Genomic DNA, 24,443 nt, shown 5'->3' on the forward strand with positions numbered 1-24,443 from the left:
ACACGGCCAGGGCTGGGGAAAGCACCATTGTGCTTTGTTTGATGCGTGTAAGTGTCATTCCGTAACCAGGACACTTCTTGGTAATGGATCTGCCCATAGTCCATTTGTCTTCTACGAGCATGGTGGTTTGTTTGAAGCAAACCGAAGCAAACCTCATTTCCCTGGTTACGAACCGCACCTAAGTTCTATGTTGATTTCATGGCAGTGTCAGCCCTTGGCCCTAATGAGGAGCCCCGTGAAGCTTATTCAATTTATCTCACGTTTTTCAACCTGTCATGGAACTCGGTAGTTAATTGAGATCGTAAAACTTCCACCAAACAAACCAGCTTCTTTCTACACTTAGATGAGGGCTTCGGGGGAAGAGATGGGTTAGGAGACAGTGCGGAGAAACTGGTTGGCTTCCTCTCTCCCTAGCATTGCCACGTGAGGTTAAAATTGCCGTCAGGAAGACTCTGCCCAAGGCAAAATTGCTAAAGCAGGTAAAGCTTGCTACGGGGCCTCCCTTTATTTATTTCCTCTCCCCTATCCCCACCCACCCATTGCTCCCTGGGGTCCTCACAAGTCTTGGTGTACCTTTTTTGGGCCACTGTGAGCAAAAGACACGAAGAGTTCCTAGAGAACTCACATCCCTACTAATTCTTTGGCCCTTCTTGGTTGTTCTGGAACCACCCCCCCACCCCCACCCTCACCCCCACCCCCACCCCCACCCCCACCCCCACCCCCACCCCCACCCCCACCCCCACCCCCACCCCCAGCCTTTGAAGTGCCAGACCTTCTCCTTGCTTCTTACTCCTTGCCCCCTTGCTTACAGGCCTGGGCTTCAGCCAGCTTTCCTCTCCTTCTAGAGCTGCCTCCCTGCGTCCTATCATCTCCTGAGGCTCATCTCCCACCTGTCTCCCCTTCCCTGATATCTGAAGGATAACTGCCATCTCTCAGGACCATGGAGATGTGCTATGCCACCCTACCTAGCACCCTGCCCAACAGCAGGTAGGTCCTTTAAAGGGTTACTGTTCATTTGGATGTTGTGCTGATTGCTATAGATAAGCGGGAAAGAATGTGTACGTTACAAAACTCTAAAGTCTTGGGGCGCCTGGGTGGCTCGGTGGGTTAAGCGTCTGACTTCAGCTCAGGTCATGAACTCGCAGCTGGTGAGTTTGAGCCCCGCGGCGGCTCCGGGCTGACGGCTCAGAGCCTGGAGCCTGTTTCAGATTCTGTGACTCTGTCTCTCTCTGCCCCTCCCCTGCTTGTTCTCCGTCTCTCTCTCTCTCTCTCTCTCTCTCTCTCTCAAAAATAAATAAACATTAAGAAAAAAAAAAAGAAGTGGTGGGTTGTCTCTCCCTGTGGCCATACCACCAGGAGGTATGTTACAAGGAAAGCGAGTCTCAGATTGAATTCTGCCATGTCACCAAGCAGGCACAAAAGTCCAAACTACGTTTCTGGAAGATCAGTGGAGTCCCGTCCTCGCCAACCACTGGGGCACTGTGCGGGAACCTTCACGGGAAAGTTTCTCTCTGCTACAAGCACACCTATGTTACAATGACATAATCAGCCACAGTTCTAGCCAGATCACTTAGTTAGGTGCACGATTCGGGAACAGATGGAGTTCTAGACCAATCACTACTCCAGCAATGTTATACGACCAAGCTTACTTCTGAACATTGTTCAAAAAAAGGCGGAGAGATGCATAGAGTTGTTGAATCGCTATATTGTACTCCTGCTATGAATATAACAGTGTGTGTTAACTACTCCGGAATTAAAGTAAAATAAATAAATAACAAAACATTTACTTTTTTTTTTATGTGTTATTTTTGAGAGCAAGAGAGACAGAGCACGAGTGGGGGAGGGGCAGAGAGAGAGGTAAAGACACAGAATCCGAAGCAGGCTCCAGGATCCGAGCTGTCAGCACAGAGACCCCACGCAGGACTCGAGCTCACCGAACCGAAAGATCATGACCTGAGCCGAAGTCAGACTCTTAATCGACGGAGCCACCTAGGCGCCCCGATAACAAAACATTAAGAAAGGCAGAGAGACACTTGTTCAATCTTATTTATCAGCCTCATATCTTGCTTGTTACTCATTTGTTTCATCAGTGAAAAATTATTTCCAACATTTAGTATACTAATTCATCAACCCTCCGGTACTGATTTAGAAGGCCACATTTGAAGTGCTTGCCAATAATGGCCTCTAGAGGGAGAAGCCTCAGGGCACAAACTCAAGTCAACTTGCGCACAGATCAGCATCCTACGGCTCCTCTGACGTATCTGAAGTGAATTACTGAGAATGTAACACTAGCCTAAAGAAAGATGACTGGCTAGACCCAGAGTCCAAGCCTCCTCCCTTCGAACTCATAAACATAGGGTTTGTTGAGGCCCGAAGCTTTCTTCAAGTATGACCTTTATCCTACAGTCATTGGGTCATCTCTACAGGGCAGTACATAAAAAGCTAATATTGGTTTGGCAAATACCTATCAAAAGGCCATTCATGCCTTTTGACCCAAACATTCTACTTGTTAAGAATGTATCCTTTGTTGGGGCACCTGGGTGGCTCGGTTGATTAAGTGTCCAAGTCTTGATTTTGGCTCAGGTCATGATCTCATGGTTCTTGAGCCTGAGTCCCACATTGGGCTCTGCATTGACAGTGTGGAGCCTGCTTGAGATTCTCTCTCTTTCCCCCTCTCTCTGCCCTCCCTGCCTCTCTCTCTCTCTCTCAAAATAAATAAATAACTTTTTTTTTAAAAAAAGAAGTTATCCTGAGGAATTTGCCAGAAAATGTGCATAGCATTTTCCATGTGTTTGCCATAGGTTAATTATGACAATGAAAAATCAGAACTGACCTAAGGGTTTGCCAGCTGGGACTAATTAAATAATGATGGCACATTTAGATGATGGAATATTTCACAGCCAATAAAATATTATGTGAAAAAATAACACAGAACAATGCTAATGATGATTTGTTAAAAGGCTCACAAGTGTATACACCACTAATCCAAATATTGAAAGGAAAGTATTTATACATGCAGAGGGAAGGAACATCAGAGTGGGAGCAAATATAACATGCCAGATGGAGTTTGAAGGGAGCGGAGCTATGAGGTATCCCCAAATATTTGTGAACTGATTGCTACTTATTAGCTAGATATTAGCTCATCAGCTCATTTTAGCTCATATATTCATACATAGCTATTGTCATGTATTTAACTCTATTTTGAAAATGTTCAAGCCTATAAATATTGTTTTAAGCATCTTGTTCTTATTAACCGTGCATGTTTTGTTAACGAACACGCAAGACAAGCTGCTGAGGGGCTTACGCTGGTTTTTGCAAGTTGAGATATGGCTGTCACATGGGCTTCACTGTCCTCTCCCCGGGTCCCCCGAATCTCCCGACTGCCTGTGAGCAGTACACGACTGTCTTTTTATGAATGGAGAAACCCACCGTGGACAGCTGAGATAACTCGCATCCGTTTCGGAGGCTCGGGGAATCTTCTGGTGTCGCCCCGTCTACTTCTCGTATAGGGCCTCATACCCGCTCCAGGAAGGATGGGCAGGCAGCCTCCTCAGAGGATACGCACCAGGATTTGATATCTTAGTAGAAAACACATGATCGCTGGCAGAATTCTTTAACATTTTAATTTATATATAGCATGTTTTTAGACTTCTATATATTTCCAGTATATCTTTGTAATAAACTTGGACATTGAGCTTACTTTGTTGTCGTTGTTGTTTTAATGCTTATTTATTTTGCGAGAGAGGGAAAGCAGGGGGGACAGGGCAGAGAGAGGGAGAGAGAGAACCCCAAGCAGGCTCTGCACTGTGAGCCTGTCATGATCTCATGAACCGCGAGATCATGACCTGAGCTGAAATCAAGAGTCGGACGCTCCACCGACGGAGCCACCCACGTGCCCCTGAGCTTACTTTGAAAAGAGAGGTCAAAGATTTCTCATTAACCCCCTGGCATCTCTCCTTCACCGGTTACGAAGGCAAGATGAGGAGGCATTTGTCGTTCATCTGGTGAAGGCCCCTAAACGTTAGGTCCTTTCCACCACTGGGACAGCAACTCACTAGGCAGCCCTTGAGGGGACACGGGAAAAAAAGTGGGCCCAGCTGGGCATCTCAGCATCTGAGTATATTTGGACAATGCACACCCCCGCCTTCCCCCAGGGTTGAGACTGTGCTCCCACCACTACACTGGCTGAGAAATCCTACTAATGGGAGAAAAGCAGAGACTCTGCGATTAGATGGGTCTGGGTTTAAACCTTGTTTTCTATCAGATACCTTGGGCAAATGTCTTCATCTTTTTGGGCCTCGGTTTCCTCATCTCCAAAATGGAAATAATGATGATGACTCTTGGAGGGATGACACGGGAGAAATCCAAAGCCCCCAGCCCGATGCCAGATATGGAGTGTGCCCCATAGAGGTGGGTCCTTGCCTCTTTCTCCCTTCTCCTCTTGTTCACCTGCTGGTCAGTCCTTCATATCCATAGAAACCAACTCAGCCCCAAATCCCAAACATCTTCTTTCTCATCAACTAGCTAACAATATTCGCTCTTACGCAGCGAGGTTTGCTTTCCTGATCGTGTTCTTCACAAGACATAATTTATTTCAGTTTTTCACTCTGACCTGATGTTCGATTTTTTTTTAATCTTCAGTAATCATTAAGAATTGCATGCTCTTTGCTGTAGTTCTTCAACAGCATAATCAAGAAGAATCATCTATCTGTCATCTATCTAGTTAAAAACAAAGTTACTTAGGAAGGGTTAGAGTAACTTGCCAGATACCACACAGCCAGTGGGAGATTCCAAATCTTTCTCAGCGTCTGTCTAGGAAATAGTTTTGTAAGTGAGCACACGGCTGTCTCTGCTTTGTCTTGCAGACTATTGTTATTCTAACAGATCAAGTTTCTCCCTGCTTTGGACATCATGTATAATTAGGGGATTTCACAGAGTGGGGTTTGAGATTCTGTGTCATGGAGAGCTTGGGAATCAGATCTGTTATTAGGTGAAGAAGAATTTTGTTATCTGAACAGCCTACTGAGAAATGGAGAAGTTAGGACTGCTAGGTAAACTCCGCATGTAACTTTACCTTTCGATACCACTCAAAAACTCACAAAGCACTGGTTTTCCAGAAGGTAGAAAGGTGTTATTTTTTTAGATGTACTATGAAGATAGTTTATTTTATTTCACCTTATTTAAAATAGCCCATAATTCTGATATGTTTTTGGGGTAAATTTACAACATCAAATATGTGTTCCTCTATGTTTGGTTCAATTTGTATAAACACAGCGAAACTTAGATTTTCAGCCATCCAAATTTTCACTCTGGGATGGTAGTAATCACTAGGAATTAAAACCTTAGGAATAAAAGCAACATTATTTAAAATGGAGAGGAGTCTGAGGTTGAAATAAGAATGGAATAAACTGAAATTAACAAGGATTGTGTTGAAATAGTTCTTTCCTTCAAGAATTCACAAATGAAGTTGCCCTTGGAGAATCAAATTAGTAAATTTCAGGGGCACCTGGGTGGCTCAGTCTGTTAAGCACCAGACTTCAGCTCAGGTCATATCACGGTTGGTGAATTCAAGCTCTGCATCGGGCTCTGTGCTGACAGCTCCGAGCCTGGAGCCTGCTTTGGATTCTGTGTCTCCCTCTATCTCTGCCCCTCCCCCACTTGCTCTGTGTGTGTGTGTGTGTGTGTGTGTGTGTGTGTGTGTGTGTGTCTTTAAAAAATAAACATTAAAAATTTTGTTAAGTAGTAAATTTCAAACACGATGAATGTGATTAGGAATTGATAGCAGTCTTTGTTGGTTGCCACCCACCTGCCTTTTCTAGAGGAGCCCTGATTTGTCCAGCAAACTCTCTCTTCTGCATAGCTTATGCACAGATTGCAGGCCTCATCTCTAGCTCCAGAAGGCAGGACATGATTGGTCTAAGTCATTTCCGGTAGTTCCCTCCATACCCTCACCAGTGATTGGTATGGGCATGGGCATGTGATAAAATTTTGGCCAATGAGACACCAGAAGTCAGCAGAAGCTTCCAGAAGATTTTATCACTTATACAGAGAAACACATCCCGTTTTTGGACACCGGCCGTTGTGCTTTGATGTAACTGCTGGAGTTACTGTAGCCATTTTGTGACTAAGAGGGGAGCCAGGTTGAGATGACAGCTGTCATCTGGAGGACACAGAAGCCATAAGTTGTGGGGAGGAGGAGCCAGAGCACTGTCACTGTGTTGGGAACCTCTTTTCCGTTGGATGTGTTTATGTGAAATAATACCATATTTCATCAGATCGAATACACCAGCCATTGTATGTCACGGTATTATTTTATGTGTCATGTAGAAATAGCTCTGTCCAAAAAAATCGAAGTACAATGTTTTTTTAATCACTTATATTTATTGAAAGTCTCTTTTGTTCTTCACTAGACATGTACTTTATTATGTTTTTCTTAGCATTTGAATTACTTCATTAATTTTATAGATTATATTGACACAATATATGTATTTTTTTAATTTTTATTTTTATTAATTTTTTAAATATTTATTTTTGAGAGAGAAAAAGAGAGAATGCATGCACATAAGCAGGGGAGAAGAAGAGACAGAGGGAGAGAGAGAATCCCAAGCAGGCTCTGCACTGGCAGCACAGTGCCTGATGTGGGGCATGATCTCATGAACCGTGAGATCATGACCTGAGCTGAAATCTAGAGTCGGTCGCTTAACCAACTGAACCACCCAGGGGTCTCTGTATTTTGCTAAATATAATAAAGTTATATTGCCCGTGTGTATACTTAAAAAAGGAAAATATAAGTGGAATAAACAAATGAAGGTATTCCTGAAACTCCCCCGTATTCAGAATCTGAGTCTTCTGGATCATTCTTTGAATGAGAGTTTCAATGTCTGACTCAGAATATCGTCCTCCATGACATCAAGAACATGGTGATAACAGCAATACAGTATTGAACTCTTCAGCTGGCTTTGCAGTTCTGTAGAGCCGGCTTCCTTTTGATTTCTACTTTGGGAGGGCTGTAAACGTCTCAGATTCACCCCTACTTCCTTGTAGCTTCTGGATTTTCTTCCAAGCTGCTGCTCTCATGCTTGGGCTTCTGAGTTGTTTTCAGTTTCTGGCTCTTATGGATAAAGTTTCTGTAAACATTTGTGCACGGGTTTTTGCCCCCTTTTGCTCCTTTTAAGTTGTTAACCGTCTTCTATTCATTAACAATTCTTTATAATAAATTGTCCTTGGTAAAATAACAGTATGGTTTCTGTCTCCTCAGTGGACCTTGCTTGAGATCACTGATACGAATCTTTAATCATTCATTATGTAGGGCACTCAGTAAGAGCTTTTAATTTGGGTACACTTCAGGTTTAGGACATTTTCTTGTACAGTGTTTCTCAGGAATTCCTTTTTTTCAGGTATTGGATGTCCTGGTCTAATTCTTTTATTTTTTCCCTGTTTTCCATCTCTTATCTTTGGTTCTTTTTCTCTAGGAGATTTCCTCAATTTTATATTCCAACCCTTCTGTTGAGTTTTTCATTTTTTTCCTATCATATTTTTTATTTTTTAAAAGGTGTTTAACTTTTTCTGAATGCTACTTTTTTATTGTGTTCTATTCTTGTTTCATGGATACAAAACCTCTTCTTATCCTGCTGGGAACATTACTGATAAGTATTTTGCTCTGTCTGTGTGCATTCTTTACTTTTTCCAAAATTATATTTCCTGGATTTTGTTGTTCATGGTGGTATTGATGATTTGATTTGCCTTTCCTCAAAAGCCTGATAATTCTTAGATGTGCATGGGTATTCAGGAGTGGGGTGCTAGGAAGCTGATCGGAAGTTCTGGCATTTGAGCAGGGCTTGTTCAAAGGAAGACTTCTTTATAGGGTGACCTGCTGGGGCTCTCTGGTTGGAGGATCCTGACTATTAATACCTTTTGATCTCGTTACTTGGCCGGTCTGATTCTCCAGGGACGAATCTTCTAGTTTTTTCCCTCCTGAGCCTTGGGAGAGTCAGAGTGAGTCTCCTAAATCAGTATTTGGATTTTCATTTAATCTCTTGCCATATTTAACACTGAGTCCCTCTGTCCCAGTGGCCTGGGGGCCTGAGGCCATACATACTCCTCCAGAGTACACACATACATACATACTCCTCCAGAGACCAAACTTCCAGTCTTCTGGGGGGTGAAGCAAAACTGTTGTTGGTTGTGCAGAGGAGGGGAGGATATGAAGAAGGTGGTTGTAACATCTCAAACAGAATTCCAATCATTTCTACTGTTGCCAGGTCCTTCTTTACCCTTGCTTTCAAAAGAACCCACTCCTGGGACGCCTGGGTGGCTCAGTTGGTTGAGCGTCCGACTTGGGCTCAGGTCATGATCTAGCGGTCTATGAGTTCGAGCCCTACGTCGGGCTCTGTGCTGACAGCTCAGAGCCTGGAGCCTGCTTCGGATTCTGTGTCTCCCTCTCTGCCCTTCCCCTGCTCATGCTCTGTCTCTCTCTCTGTCAAAAATAAATAAACATTAAAAACAAAAGCAAAAAAAACCACTCCTACCCATTCTTGAGCTTTGCTGCTCTGAGACTCTGGGGTACAAATCTGATGGCTTCTCCACTTGCCCACCACGAGCTTAGATTTTAGCTTTGTCAGGCCTGTTAAATCAGCTTCTAGTAGGTCATCCAACTTCTAGCACGCAAAATTGTTGCCTTTCCCATTCTCTTTGTCTTTGTGGGTTTATGCTTTAGGAAAACCCTGTAATTGTCATTTTAGTGGTGTTGCCCGAGGGAGGGAAGGTATATAACAGTTTTTTAACTAGAAGCTGTACTTAGTGTATTCTTAAGATGTTTACAATGCTACACAGAATCTGATATATATATTTCTTAATTTAATTTAAATATATAGGATAATATAAATGATTGAGTTGGTAGTCAATATTTAAACTTAGGAATATCTATTAAGTTTATCATGATTTTAAGATATCTAAAAGTTTAAAAGAGTTTGATCTATATTTTTACATTTGTTTCATTGCAGTTTTTCAAACAGTTGGTTTGGTTTTGTTAGATTTGTAATTATGTCTCTTTAGAATTTAGAAATGCTTGAGAAAATAAAAGACATTAAATTTGTGGTATAGTTTGAAATGTTTAAGATGATTTAATTAAGTTGCAAATGGTATTTACATTTAAGAGAACTTAATTTTATTAAATTTATAAGTTCCATGGCTTTAATTGATAATTTCTAAGATAATCTGATTAAGTTTGTAAATAGTGCTTAAAAGTTTAAGAGATTATAATTTGTTAACTGTAAGTAGCTCATTAAATGTTTATCAAAGGATAATGGAACTCAGTGTTTTTAATTTTCATTCATAATTACTTGATTTATATTTGAATTTACTAGGTTTGTATTTGAAAGTTTAAAGAAAAATAGGTTTTAAGGGCGTCTGGCTGGCTCAGTTGGTGGAACTCGCGACTCTTAATCTCAGGGTTGTGAGTTCAAGCCCCACATTGGGTGTAGAGATTATAAATAAATAAATTTTAAAGAAAAATAGGGTCCTAATTTTTAGCTTTAATTGAATAGCAGTGATAAACACAAATAACTGTAATAAATTAAAATATTTGTATTAAATTATAAATTATAAATAATTAAAAATAATTATAAAACAGTTTCCTAAATCAGATTAGAAAGATTGATTTAGGAATCTGGGGACAACTGAGTGGCCATTTGGAGGAAAAAAAAAATTGATTTATCCCTAACGACCAAGATAAACTCCAAACAGATCAAAGATCTACATGCTAAAAATGAGACCATAAAATTACTAAAAGGAAACCTGGTAAATTCTTTATTATCTTTCCACCTATGTTAAAAACCCAAAAACCAGGGGCGCCTGGGTGGCTCAGTTGGTTAAGCATCTGACTTCGGCTCAGGTCAAGATTTCACAGCTCATGGGTTTGAGGCCCGCGTGGGATTCTGTGCTGACAGCTCAGAGCCTTGAGCCTGCTTGGGATTCTGTCTCCCTCTCTCTGCCCCTCCTCTGCTCATTCTGTGTGTGTGTGTGTCTCTCTCTCTCTCTCAAAAATAAACATTTAAAAAAATTAAAAATAAATAAAAATTAAAAAAAACCCAAAAGTCAGGAAAGAGAAGATTGATAAATATGACTCTATAAATATAAAAAACTTGGAAACATGGAAATATTTAAAGCAACTTTATCTGTAACAGCTCTAACTTGGAAACAACCAAAATATCTATCATTTTATGATAGATAAATACATCCATATGACTAAATATTACTCAGCAATAAAAGGAACTGCTGATATGTGCAATCACATGGTTGAATCTCAAAAGAATTATGTTAAGTGAAAGAAGCTGGACATAAAAGGCTACAGACTGTCTAATCCCATTTAGGACATGTTGGAAAAGGCAAAACAGAAATCAGATGAGTGGTACTAAAGGGATGGGGATGGGAGAGGGGAATGTGACCAGAAAGGGACATGAGGGAAATCATGGGTTGATAAAGATATTCTCTATCTTTACTATGGCGCTGGTATTTCATTTGTCAAGCTCATGAAACCTATACAGGGTGATTTTTACTATATTAAAAGCATACATTGGGGTGCCTGGGTGGCTCAGTTGGTTAAGCGTCTGACTCTTGGTTTTGGCTCAGGTCATGATCTTACAGTTTTGTGGGTTTGAGCCCCGCATTGGGCTCTGCACTGGCAGCGTGGAGCCTCCTTGGAATTCTCTGTCTCGCACCCCCCCTCTCTACTCTTCCCCCATTCACTCTGTCGCTCTCAAAATAAATAAATAAACTTAAAAAAATTTTTTTAAAAATCATACCTTGATAAGCGGGGTGTCTCCCTCTCTCTGCCTCTCCTGCTCAAGCTCTGTCTCTCTCTCAAAAATAAATAAACATTAAAAAAATTTTTTTTGAAATACCATTTTCATTTAGAAAATGGTACAGGGACCAGGGATAGTACCACACTGAGCATGATTATGCATGCTTTTTATTATTATTTATTATTGAAAGGCAGTTGACATCCAATGTTATATCAGTTTTAGGTGCAAAACACAGCACAATTTTGTACGTTATGCAATGCTCATCGAGTGCTGTTACCATCTGTCACCATGCAACGATAGTTCAATATTATTGACTATATTCCCTATGCTGTGCTTTTCATCTCTGTGACTCATTTATTTTAATACTGGACGTATTTTTCTTTTTATTATTATTTTTTTAAGTTTATTTAGAGAGAGACAAAGACAGCGCTGTGGGGGAGGGGCAGAGAGAGAGACAGAGGGAGAGTCCCAAGCAGGTTCTGCACTGTCAGCACAGAGCCCAATGTGGGGCTCGAACCCACAAAACCGTGAGCCGAAATCAAGAGTCGGGCACTTAACTGACTGAGCCACCCAGGCGCACCAATACTGGAAGTTTTTTTTACCTCTTAATCCCCTTCACCTATTTCACCCATCCCTTCACCCTCTTCCCCTCTGGCAACCACTAGTGTGTTCTCCGGATTTATTTTTTGATTATACATGTTTTTAATATCATCTTTATTTTCACACTGAAATCCTGGAATCAGAATTCCAGATTCTGACTCATTAGAAGCTATTATTTTAACTTGATAACTCACTATAGAGGTTGTAGCTATTAGTTTTGTTTCCTCCTCCTAAGTTTTGAGACCCAGAAATGGAGCTTTAAGCAATATTCCTTCTAGAAAAACATTCTATTACAATAAAGCAAATTGGAGGTCCTACAGAATGCATGACGACTGTAATTTCCTCCTTACCATGCATAAAAACTTGGGCATGTATACCCCAGACACTATACAACATTAGGAAGATTTTCTGAAAGCAAAACTTCCACAAGATTTTGCACAAAAGAAGGCTATGCAAGAAAACTACACATGCTAATGATAAAAATCTTTCCAAAAGAAAACAGGGGCAAAATCGCACATACTTATGATACCGGAAGAACAAGTCATATAAGCAGTAAGAGGATAGGGAACCTGGCTGGCTCAGTTGGTAGAGCATGTGACTCTTGATCTCGAGGTCATGAGTTCAAACCCCACGTTGGTCTTAGAAATTACTTAATTAAAAAAAAAAAAAGGCAGCAATAAGAGGATAAAACATGTCACAGCAAAGTGGATGGGACGTCACTGACTGACTGTGGTCCTACACCGTGAAGACACAAATGGGGTTTCAAGGGTGTTCAAGCAGCTATTTTGGACCCAGAGGGACATTCCAGTGTTGAGATTTAGTACCAGGGTGACCTTGGGCAGGTCTCATAGTCTCTGCCTGCTTGCTCATATCCATCACAACTTCTGGGAGGATTAAAATGAAATGGTACATGTAAATGTGCTTAGCAGAGCACCAGATACGGTTTTGTGTTTCTGTTCTATAAAATCAGCGCTGGAATGTGTTTCCGTAAGAGGTTAGAAACACAGACGCAGCTCCCCAGGTTTAGAAGCAGCGCAGATCCACTCTTGCAGCGCTCGTCGGAGAACTTGATGAAACCCGCAATTTTCTCAGGCTGGAGATGGTGGGCTCATCCCCAAGTGCAGAAAGACAGTGTGAGGCAGGGCCACGCCAGTCAGTTCTAACACACGCTTTGCAGAGGACTGACCCCAAAACAGTAAGTGGGTTTGCCAGGTGGGCGTGCTAAAAATCTCAAAGAAATCCAAAGTACTCTATAAACAGTAAGATCAAAGCAAAAAAAAAAAAAAGAAGAAGAAGAAGAAGAAAGTCTGAACACAGCTGCAATTGCTTTTTTTTTTTTTTTTTTTTTTTTACCTTTGTATTAGCACAATATTATCTTCTGGAACAATGCCCAGAAAAAAGAATAGAATCTCTCCAAAACCTTCCTGGATAAGGGCAGGAAAAGTGACCGAGCAGGCAGAAGGCCCAGGTGTCTACAGCCCCGCTTCACGGAGCCCGTCTCGGGATGCACATGCCGCTAACTCACAACCTGCTTCTCCATAAAATTACTATTTACAACTCGAAGATGCTTTTGCTTTTACTTCTGGTAACAAGATAGTAATCTACTGGCAGAAAACTTAAAATTTCCCCAAGTTTCCTGGAGGTCTAGTTAGCGGTAGCTCTACATGTGCCTAATTCCCTGGCACGGAATGATGGAACAGTATGGACCCAGAGAAACTGACAGTTTCTCTCTCGATGAGATAAACATTTACTTATCAGAAACACAGTCTCCTTCTCTCTTTCTCTCTCTCACCTCTCTGTCAACAGCAGCTACTAGCTGTGTTTCCTCTTGTTCCTCACCCATTCTGTATTACTGCTTCTGCAAATGCAGCCCCAGGTAGGGTCCAACCACTCGGGAAGGGGCCACTTCCTGGTTTTACTTGTGTGCCCCCTCTCAGGCTCTCTCCACATGTCGTGTTTCCCTCTTCCTTATGGTTTCTTTCTTCTTGTTTGTAAGATGAACACCTGCTACTGAATATTTCCATCTATTCCCTTCTCAGCCCCTATCTGCGAGTCAAAAAAGACCCATAAAGTACGTGTGTTTCTGGGAATTAAATATAATTATTAAATATATCACAATTGGAGGTACTTTGTGCAAACCTTCCTCACCTTCTGTTATGGACTGAACTGTGTCCCTCTGATATTCCTATGCTGCAGCCCTAACCCCCAGTGTAGTTGTATTTGGGGACAGGGCCTTTGAAAGGGTAAAGGTTAAACAGGTAAATGAGATCTTACGAGTGGGTCCTAATCCAATATGATTGATATATATATATTTTTAATGTTTATTTATTTTGAGAGAGAGAGAGAGAGAGAGAGAGAGAGCGAGCGCACAATTGGGGAGGATCAGAGAGAAAGAAAGAGAAAGGGAGACAGAAAATCCCAAGCAGGCTCCATGCTGTCAGCACAGAGCCCGACACGGGGCTCCAACTCATGAACTGATTATGACCTGAGCTGAAATCAAGAGTCGGACGCTTACCTGACTGAGCCACCCAGATGTCCCATGACTGACATCCTTATAAGAAGAGGAAGAGACAATGGGGATGTGCACTTTCAGAAGAAAGACCACAAGGGGCCACAGTGAGAAGGTGGCCATTGCAAGCCCAGGAGAGAGGCCTCAGGAGAAACCAAACCCACCAAGCCTTTGATCTTGGCTTCTACCCTTCAAAACTATGAGAAAATAAATTTCTGTTGTTGAAGCCACCCAACTTGTGGTATTTTGTTATGGCGGCCCTAGCAGACTAATACAGCTCCCAAAATGATTATGATAAAATAATAACAGGTTTTTAAGTGCCCACCCTGAGTCACATGCCATGTTCTTTGGACTTAATCTTATTTAATCTTTACAACAAGGGAGGTCAGTGCCGTTGTACATTTTACGGATGAAAAACTGGCTCTAACTCATTCACTGCTCAGTGGGATTTGAGTCCAGGTCTGCCTGACCCCAAAGCCTCTAAATCTGTTCAACATCTTGCCTTATTGGAATGATGAAAAGCCTTAACTTTTCAACGTCCACGATATGCAAGGAAGCAGTGGTGTTTATAAACCTGAAGGTGTTAATCTGCAAATCATAACTATGTGGCATTGGATGGGTCTTTCACTTACTCTGGGTGGGGGTGTGACTGATGTGCTGAGATGTCAGAGCATTTCATTCCCTTCACAGGCCACAAGCACAGAGGGCGTTGTGTTGTTCTAGCAAAACTGACAAAGCCCTGTGCCCGTGGAGCTTACATTTATGGGGTATGGGGTAAGTAAGCAAAACAAGTAAATATATTTCATAGTGTGTTAGAACATTAGGTAAATGCTGTGAAGAAAAACAAACTAGGAAAGCCAGACAAGGAGTACTGAGCAGGGACGGGGGTTCCATTTAAATTGGGTGATTGGAGCAGGTGTCATTTGAGCCCTTGCGAAGCCAGACGGTGAGACACAGGAGCCAGTAAACTGCTTTGCTTCTCACCCGACATGCCCCGTGTAGCCCTTCCCAACCAACAGGTTGGTAAGGAAAATCCTTTTCCAGCAACCTACCCTAAAGCTGAGTTGCTCACTGGAGACAAATTCTGCCTGTACCGTATTGCATAACCCCAGGGTTACATCGAACGGACTTTCCTCCTAACTTGCAGATTGTAAGGGAGAAGAAGAGCAAAAAAGCAATCATGGACATGTTCTTCAAGTGCTTTGATATTCACTCATGTATTTGTTTTCATGTCTGGATGCTTTCTAATAGCCAGCCCCTTAGAAGATCTTGTCTGGAGCCCAGTGCGTCTTCCACCTGGAAGATGCTAGCAAACGCAATGAGAAATTGGCCTCCGGATGATCATCATCCCGTCTCGCTGGCCAGTGTCATGTCTCATCACTACCCCAGTGAGTTGTGTGTAGGTGCCATGTTTGGATTATACCGCCATGGATTTGCATACGCATGTCCGATGCCTAGAGTGTCCTCCCCTGCCTTGTCCTCCCGAAAAACTCATTCTTCACGACTTAGTTTGAGTCACTTTCTTTGCATCATTAACAGTTAGTAAAAGATCTTATTTGTCCGCCATTCAAATGACCCGCCGGGTTAACAAATGTTCTCTATTCTCTCTGGAAAACACTTAGCCCTCAATATATGCTCAAACTTCCCAAGAGATTTGAATCAGATCTTCAAAGGGTCTATAGTGATGGTCACATATCCATTTATGCGAGTCAAGACATTTATCAGTCAAATAAATATTTACTGTGTCCCTCTCCTCTGCGCAAAGCAGTGAGCCGGCCAACTGTTCATGGAAGAGGGCGGTATAAAAAGTGACTAAGTCTTACTTAAGAAGATCATATCTGTAGAGCTAGAATATGAACACAAAGTAATATAAAACAACTACTTATGTGACTTGTAAAATGAATATATGGCTTTAACTACTTAGAATCTATATTGTTATGATATTGTAGTAAATAGGACACTCACTGGCTTAACACTTGTGTGCAAGAAATAAAATTTTTCTGGTAGGTTTCTCTCTCCATCCCAACCCGAAGAAAACATGTTTCCTAAATCTAATCTCCGTCCCTTTGGCACCTCTTTCCTCTCTACTGAGGCTGAGTCCAAGTTTCTGAGGAGTGGGGAGTCCTCTGTGCCACGTATGAGCCAGCAACGGGTGAGCTGCCCTCCATCCCGTCAGTTCTGGGTTATCATGGAACGGGTCACAGGTAAGGGCTGCAGCGGTCTCCTCTTGGTCCTCTTTTGGCAACATTTCCTCCCGCTAGTGGCCCGCAGAAGGAGGTGCCCTATGACACCTGAGTCCTGCAGGAGACAAAGAGCGTCCAGACACCGCCTTCTTTGGCCACCTGCTGGGGTAGGAGGGCACCCGAGACCCCTTAGCAGATTCCTATTCACCTGCCTCACCTGGTGGGGAGGAGAATGGCGAAGGTCTGTTCAGCTCTGGGAACTTCAGTCTACCTGGGGAGTCCACTGGGGTTTTGACCTTCATCCCCAAACCACCTTGGAAGGAAATGGTCAAGGACTCTTCAGGTGAACCAGCAGCATCTAACTCCTCTTTCCCTCCTCCCTGAACCTCTCTTCCCTCTGCAATCTGGAAGGTTTTCTCGATTAGAGAATAGGGAGAGGAGCAATCTTATATGCCAAAACTTTTAGGCGCCCAACCCCCACCCAGTTTGGGCTTTTGAAATTTAAAATGCTGGGGCCTTGCATCTCAAAGCCTGATCTTGGGAAACTCCCCGAAGGCACTGAATGAAGCTGATTTAAGGGAGGAAAGCGGAGCTTCGAGGGAAAACGCGATACGAAAATTCAAGAAGTCCTCAATCAAATTTCAGGTTTTGTGTGGCCCACAGTCTGGTGTGATAGCATAACCTTTTAAACGTATAATTTAAAATAAAATAATGCCTAAAAATATTTATATTAGGTACAGTAATTAAAATGATTTATGAAATGTTCTCGTGGGGAGAAAAAACATTTTCTTGAAGAAATTTAAATGAAACACAGTTGATTCAAATACTTCTTTTCCCGAGTTACATTAATGACCACAAATGCAAACTTTGGCAAGTTTTCTTGTCAATATATACAAGTTTCCATTCTCAGGTTTAACAGCTGGCCAAGCAACCCATGGTCCTTTCTGTTTAACCTAAATTGGAATCGATCAAAAATCATTCGTAAGCATCCACAATCTAGATTTTTCTGGTTCCATTCCCTGACTTCTGATCTTGGACAGAACCCACCTTATCTCCTGTTAAAAAGAAAATCACAGGTCCAAAATGGAGTCACTTAGGCCAACAAGTCACCAAACAGAACTTACTACTTAACCTAACTGCAGTTTCAACATCCCCCAGATATGTGACCTTAACCAGTCAGTCCGGCATTTTCTGGTCAGCACAAAGGAGGTCACCTGTCACCTGGGCCTTCTCCATCCTCCTCTCCAGAGGAGGATGAGATAATCCATCAAATAAGACCCCCTGCTCTCCCCCTAGGGAAAGTGACCTTGCCTGAAATAATCCTTTCTTTTCTTTTGCTAATTGTCTTGCCCCACTTCTGCCGGTAGAGCTCCTTGGACCTCCTCTTTACTTGCAAGATGGGATGCTGCCTGATGCATGAATTGATTAGTAAAGTCTATTAGATCTTTAAAATTTACTCAGTTGAATTTTTGTTATTTAACACCCCTCATCTCCCCTCCTTCCTTCCCTCTCCTGCGGGCTCAGCTCTTATCTTTTTATTTGGGCCCGTGATTTTTATGCAAGGTCTAGGTCTCAGAGTTCTGATCTACTCCCCTGGGCCAGTCCTCAAGCTCCATGCTAAGATTCTTTCTTCCTGAGACAAAGTAATGTAAATTTTCCTCCAGTTGGCTGCTGTCCAACATATCTCCGGTTTTTCAGACAAGCCTTTTTCTTTTTTTAAAAAAAAATTTTTTTTCAATGTTTATTTATTTTTGCACAGAGAGAGACAGAGCATGAACGGGGGAGGGGCAGAGAGAGAGGGAGACACAGAATCGGAAACAGGCTCCAGGCTCTGAGCCATCAGCCCAGAGCCCGACGCGGGGCTCAAACTCACGGACCGCGAGATCGTGACCTGGCTGAAGTCGGACGCTTAACCGACTGCGCCACCCAGGTGCCCCGCAGACAAGCCTTTTTCAACAGTAGTCTATGCATTATCTCTAATTCCTCATCCCATCACTTTTCAGCCCACTGCAGCCTGGCTCTGTACTGCTTAGAGGACACTGCTTAAGTCAGCAGTGATCTCTTTAGTGGTTTAATTGTGAAACATTCATTCATTCATTCATTCAACAAATATTTACTGTCAACCATGCGCCATGCACTTGTTCTGTGTGCTAGGGATAGAGCAGCATAAGAAATGATTAAAAGTCCCCGTGCTCATGGAGTTTACATTCTAGCAGGGGAGGGAGAGAGACCATACAGATTTGCTCTCTTTACCCTATTTCAGTGATATGCCAATCCTAGTCACAAGCTCATAAAACAAGAAATCTAAAAGAGCCTGTACTTCTTCATTCTCCACTCAATTGGTCACCAAGTCTCAATTCAACTCCTAAATCTCTTAATCCACCCTTTCTCTATATTCCCACGACTTGCCTTGGTTTGGGCATGACAGAAATATTTACACACAGAAATTGGCAATTGCCACAAATCAGCAACCCCCCCCCCCCGCCCCCAACGCCCCCAGTTAGTTGTAAAACATTTTCCAGCACATTACTAAGTACCTTAAATGTTTTCCCCTTGGGCAAGTACAGAGCTTTTCCATTCTCCACCTCCTTCCTCCCCGGTCTATCCTCCCAGAAGTCATCATTCATACATCTGCTGCTAGAATGCCGCTTCTAAGCTTCTAAGACATCAATGTGATTGTGTCAGTCCTCTACCTGAAACTCTTACACGGATCCCCATCCCTCTCAAGGCATTGGCATTGCGTATAAAACATTCCTGATCTGGCCGGTCCTTATCTCTCCAGCCTATGTCTGAAGTTACATTGTAGTCTACCTACATACCAGCCCTTGTATTTGTCTCCTACTCTTCTTGTGCTTTTGTACAGGCTGTTCCTTCTGCCTAGGATACTTGACTAATTCCCAGGCATCTCACAAGACTGTTAACGCGTGACATTTGGAGTTTCCTTTTCAAGCTCAGGCTGGTTAGATGCCTCTCCGTGTGTGCTTATAGAATCCTTTGCAGAAGTCCATCACAGCACATAAACGACTGTACTAGAGACTGGTCTCCTTCTTGTCGGGTTCCTGGTTAACCTCATGTGGGACTGTGACCTTCACTCCAATCCTGGAGTTCAGGGCTCTCTGTAGGTTCTTCCTTAGCTTTTTCCTTATCTTACTGGTAGTCTTCCTGGGTGATCGATCCATCCCTGACTTCCTCCCTGGATTTCTACCATCTATGTGCTAATGATTCACCATTTATATCTCCAGCCCAGATCTCTTAGCCTAATGAGCATCTCTACCTGGATGTGCTATGCTACCTTAATATATTTAAAACAGAATTCAATATCTTCTCCAAGCCTCCTCTTCCTGGATTCTTGTATCAGTGAATGGCATTGTTAGGGGTCCACAAATTCCAGCCAATAGGCCAAATATGCCCATAGCTTGAGCAAAAATGGTTCCTACATTTTTAAAAAAGAAAAAACAAAACACAAAGAAGAGTATACTATACACACCATACGTGGCCTACAGTGCCTAAAATATTTCCTATCTGGCCCGGTAGAAAGTTTGCCAACTTATGGGTATTACCATTTGTCCAAGAACCTGGGAATCAATAACAATGTTAATTAATTAATAGCAATAATTAGCAAAAATTAAATTTACCTCATTGAAACACCGAATGCTGTACATATTTCACTTTATTCTCAGATCAACCTATAACTGTTAGGATGCTTTTGGCTACATTTAACAGACAACCCTGACTAGCAGGCTGAAATGGAGTCTAGAGAGAGGGGAGGCCCAGGCACGGCGTGTGATCAGTGGTTCAAGTACGTCATCAGCGATCTAGGTTTTTCCATTGCTCTGCTTTCTCAGGCTCAGGCAGTATTGGCTTCAGCTAAAGCCCGGTTCCCGTATGGTCACGACTTGGCTGTCGGTGGCAATTGGGGCTACATGTGTTCTCATTAACACCTGCTGAGAGAGAGAAACGCCCTCAACCATGGAATATGAGGACTTCTGTATGACTGAGCCAAATAGTTCAACATGCCCACCCCACTGTCTACTGTATAGCTTTCTTTATTCCCCCGGATCCAAACAATAACCAAGTCTTCAAAAAAAATTTTTGACCTCCTAAATATCTAATTTATTTCTATTCCTCACGACTGCATCCACCGGTCTGTAACATCCTAGCAAGCAAAGGGCAAGTGTCTTCTCTTCTCTGCATGGTCAGCATCTGCCTGGAAAGTGAATTTTATGAATGAATGAAGAAACTTCATTCACGTATCAGGTTTTCATTTTCCCGTTGAGGAAGGTGAGGTTCAGAGGGCCAAGGTCACAGAGCTAACAAGATCTGATGTACGTCGGTCTGACATGGAAGCTCGTGTTACCCCAATTATTCTATGTCTCTTTCCTTCTGTTTCATCATTTCCTTTTCCATTGGCTTCTTCCTCTTAGCCTTAAACATATTCAAACCTCTCCTCTCTGACAACCATATAATCCTTTGGGCCTGCTTTCCCTACAGTTGGAGCCTTCTCTGACCCTTCCCTTTACAAACAGTTTTCTTAGAAAAATTGTCCACTTGCCTTGTCCTTATTTCCTCTTTCTCCATTCACACCTATCATGTCACTGAATTCATCTTGCAAATGTTACCAGGATCCTCCCAAGTTTGTATCAAAGGGCACACCCACCTTATTTTACTATACTCTGCAGCATTTGATTCCCTCTCTTGATTCCTCCTCTTCTCAGAATCCTCCCATATTTCTAAGGCTAAGTTCTCCAAGGATTCCTTGCCTTGTAATGTCCCCCTGTCTTTGCACAGGATGGCCGAGAATGCCCTCTTCACATCCCAGAAGGGATTTCTACGGCTCCAATTCCACCCAAGCTTCACGGTATCTGCTGAATAGCCCAGTAGTTATCTGAACTATAATTATTTGTTTATCTTTTGGGACTGCCACTACCCTCCAAAACAACCTCCAGGTCTTAGTTGGAGACTTTTTTTTTTTTTTTTTTTAGTTTGAAGAGCACCCTTGGTGAAAGGCACAGAGTTGATACCAATAAGTGCTTGTTGAACGAATCATTGAATAAATTAATGCATTGACTTATCCCACACCACACAGCCAGGAAATGGCAGAAATCAAATCAAGAGAGGTCAGAGGTTTTTCGAGTAGACTATAATGTTGGAAATGACAATAAGGTTTTTAGGCTTTGGAGGTCATCGTCGGGGCACCTGCATGGCTCAGTCTGTTAAGCATCAGACTCTTGATTTCGGCTCAGGTCATGGTCTCAAGGTTTGTGAGTGTGAGCCCCACTGACAGCATGGAGCTTGCTTGGGATTCTCGCTCTTTGCCCCTCCCCAACTCATGTGCTCTTGCTCTCTCAAACTAAATAAATGAACGTTTTTTAAAAAAGAATATATAAAAAAGAAGTCCTTGTGAATGAACTAGAATTTAAATAAAAATTTGAGGGGCACGTGGGTGGCTCATTCGGTTAAGCATCCAACTTCAGCTCAGGTCATGATCTCACGGTTTGTGGGTTTTGGGCTGACAGCTCAGAGTCTGGGGCCTGCTTGGGATTCTGTGTCTCCCTCTCTCTCTGCCCGTCTCCTGTTTGTGCTATATCTCTCTGTCAAAAATAAATAAAAACATTAAAAAAGATAATTTAAAAAAATAAATAAAAATTGGAAAAGAAAAAAATATTTTTAATTTTTAAAACAGACAAAATATCTGTATATGATAAAAATAAGATTGGAAATAAATAAAACAACATTTAAAAAAAGAAGTCATCCCTATGTGGGATATAAACTGCATAAAGCTATACACTGGAAGATACAAAATTCAAGTAATATTTATATTGGAATTTATATTCATAGATTTATATTCATAAACATTTGTATATACGTTAATTTGTTTCTGTTTAAACATACCTTGCTATGTACACTCATTATGCATTTATGTATTTCATTTAAAAATCAGAAAAGAATAAACTAGAGATACCAGGCAATCTAAATCTAAACTGAGAAATCCTTATTATCAATTTTTTTTTTTTTTAACGTTTATTCATTTTCTGAGAGACAGAGAGAGACAGAGCATGAGCAGGAAAGGATCAGAGAGAGGGAAACACAGAATCCGGAGCAGGCTCCAGGCTCCGAGCTGTCAGCACAGAGCCCGACGCGGGGCTCAAACTCACGAACCGCGAGACCATGACCTGAGCCGAAGTCAGAAGCTCAACCGACTGAGCCACCCAGGCACCCCTAGAAATCCTTATTATGAAAATACCACAAAAGCACTGTTGTGTGAATGGGCAGACTATTTTCTGTTAAGTAAAATTAAGTACTTTAATCATATTTAAGCATATTAAATAATTTAAAAATTAAGACTGCAATTCAGCCACATCTTATGATTTTATGGCCTGCCAGATCTAAGAGAAGTGTGTGGGGGGTACCAAATAATGGCTGCCTGCTGCTTGTCTTCGTTTTGGAAATGCTAAGTAAGGGCCAGTGCTAGGGAAATCAACTCGATGAAAATGAAGAAGGAATTCTCCTGCAGAGTTACTTAAATGGCCATAAAAGAGAAAAAGATTAAACTCCACAAAAGGGCTAAAATGTTTGCAGACTGGGAGGCAATCTTTCAAATTAAAAAAAAAAAAAAAAAGAAAGAAAAGAGGGGTACCAGGGTGGCTCGGTTGGTTAAACGTCCGATGCTTGGTTTCGACTCAGGTCGTGATCTCTCGGCTTCCGGGGTTTGAGCCCCTGCATCGGGATGGGTGCTGGCTGCATGGAGCCTGCTTGGGATTCTCTCTCTGTCCTCTCTCTGCCCCTCCCTCACTTGTGCTATCTCTGTCTCTCTCAAGGTAAATAAATAAACTTAAAAAAAAAAAAAAGGAAAGATATGTTTTAGAATTTTAAAATTGGGAAATACTACAGTGAACAGGCCTTTAATAAATAGATTAAAATCAGCCTTAACCTCTTCAGGGTGCTCCGCTATTTTATTTCCGTTTAACTGCTATGAATTGTATAAGTGCATTGCATTTCTTTGTAAATAAATTAAGCTTTTTGTAACAAAAAATAAAATGAAATAAAACATAAAATATAATCAGTAATCTGAGGTTAGGGTGGGGAGATAAACTGCACAGTTGCTCTGGGGGTAGGAACCCATCTTTAAAAACTCAACAGTTGGGGCGCCTGGGTGGTTCAGTCAGTTGTGCCTCTGGCTCTTGATTTGGGTGTGGGTTATGATCCCAAGGTCATGGGATTGAGCCCTGTGTCAGGTTCCATACTGGGTGCGGAGCCTGTTTAAGGTTTTCTTTCTTCTTTTGCCCCTTTCTCCCTGCTTGCTTGCTCTTAAAAAAAGGGGGGGGGGGTGCGCTTGGGCGGCTCAGTCGGTTAAGTGTTCGATTTTGGCTCAGGTCATGAGCTCACGACTTGTGGGTTCAAGCCCTGCATCTGGCTCTGTGCTGACGGCTCAGAGCCTGGACCCTGCTTTCGGATTCTGTGTTTCCCTCTCTCTCTGCTCCTCTCCAACTCGCATTCTCCCTCCCTCTCCCTCTCTCTCTCTCTCTCTCTCTCTCCCCCTTTCTCTCTCAAAAATAAATAAACATTTTTAAAAAATCTATAAAAGAAAATAAAAACTCAAAACTTCAGAGACACCTGGCTGGCTCAGTCAGTAGAGTATGTGACTCAATCTCAGGGTAGTGAGTTCAAGCCCCATGTTGGGCATGAAGCCTACTGGGAAAAAAAAAAAAAAAAACTTTCAAATCTTCAGTGGCATTGTTCTTACACTGTGTGCATCAATGAATATCTTGCTAGACTTACTAAAAATTACTGTGGATATTTTTCTAACAAAAAAATAAAACCGAGGTATCCTGAATGACTGAAGTTTACCCTGAAAACGTAAATGTATCTCCTTTTCCCATCTCAACTCCCCAGATCTATAAAAAGTAAAATGGAAGAATTGAAATATATTCTCCATTAAGGTAATCATCTAAGCTCCAATTATTTTTTCAGTAGAAAGCTTAAAAATCTGCCAATTAGGATGTCTCCACCTACTATGGGCTAACCACAAAAAAAGGTGAGTCAGTTTTCCTGGAGCGTGTTTTCATTTATCTGGCTTTTAGCAATATTGGCCACACCCCTTCCTGAACAGTTTGCTGGCAATAATTCCCCACATTACTTTCTTAATGGTATTAATTTTTTAAAGAGAACATTTTAAAACATCAAAAAAACCTTTACGGTTTTTTATAACAGTGATAAGGCTGATAGTAAACAGTTCAAATAAGAATACAAAGCACGAGAGGGGGTGCCTGGCTGACTCAGTCGGTAGAGCAAGCGCCTCTTAATCTCAGAGTCGTGGGTTCAAGCCCCACACTGAACACGGAGCCTACT

At 42.0% G+C, this 24,443-nt stretch overlaps 1 protein-coding gene across 3 annotated transcripts in view; it reads right to left on the reverse strand.

The window, feature by feature from the left end:
• Positions 1-24,443, reverse strand: part of FBXO36 (F-box protein 36) — a 96,875-nt gene that overhangs the window by 39,948 nt on the left and 32,484 nt on the right. The gene's annotated exons all lie outside the window — the stretch shown is intronic.

Source organism: Prionailurus viverrinus, chromosome C1 (assembly GCF_022837055.1).
Source record: "Prionailurus viverrinus isolate Anna chromosome C1, UM_Priviv_1.0, whole genome shotgun sequence".
Lineage (NCBI taxonomy): Eukaryota > Metazoa > Chordata > Mammalia > Carnivora > Felidae > Prionailurus > Prionailurus viverrinus.